This window comes from Galeopterus variegatus, unplaced genomic scaffold (genome assembly GCF_000696425.1).
Source record: "Galeopterus variegatus unplaced genomic scaffold, G_variegatus-3.0.2 Scaffold14391, whole genome shotgun sequence".
Classification (NCBI taxonomy): Eukaryota; Metazoa; Chordata; class Mammalia; order Dermoptera; family Cynocephalidae; genus Galeopterus; species Galeopterus variegatus.
Genome location: NW_007740502.1, coordinates 26668 through 27106, shown reverse-complemented (window position 1 = coordinate 27106; position 439 = coordinate 26668). Strand labels below are relative to the sequence as shown.

General features: G+C 54.0%; 1 long non-coding RNA gene across 1 annotated transcript in view; it reads right to left on the bottom strand.

Annotated features, from left to right (window-relative positions):
• Positions 1 to 79: 79 nt before the first annotated feature.
• LOC103581957 overlaps positions 80 to 439 on the bottom strand; it is an 18456-nt gene continuing 18096 nt past the window's right edge. The window contains exon 3 of the long non-coding RNA XR_549710.1: positions 80 to 434. This is a non-coding gene — a long non-coding RNA (uncharacterized LOC103581957). The remainder of the gene's footprint in view (positions 435 to 439) is intronic.

Sequence of the window (439 nt, the reverse complement as noted above, 5' to 3'; positions counted from 1 at the left end):
CAACCTCTCTGCCACAACAGCACCACTCAAAAGCCTCCGGTTGAGACGAGTAACCAAGCAGAGGTCTAACCACGAGTGAGCATTCGCACAGAGCCCTGGCGCCCAAGCGTTCTAAGAGGGCGCGTGCAGGGGCATCGAGTGGACCAGTGGTTGCTGAGTGACGTTAGCAGTCACTAGGTAGATTGAAAGTTCGTTCTCATTGGCTCTTTGTTGCCATGGATATACATCAGTTCTCTCCTAAGCTTGGGCATGGCTCCGCCCCCTACTTCGCGTTAACTCTCTCTTCCACTTCCCCTACTCCACAGGGAAGGATCAGCTGTACTCTTTCCACATCACCCTTTCTAGCAGCCTGATCGATCTTTCCCAGATGTCTGAGTAGGATCTGGGTGCTGAGCCGAAAGCCGATTCTCTTTCACAACCAAACCGCGTCCGCGCTCGC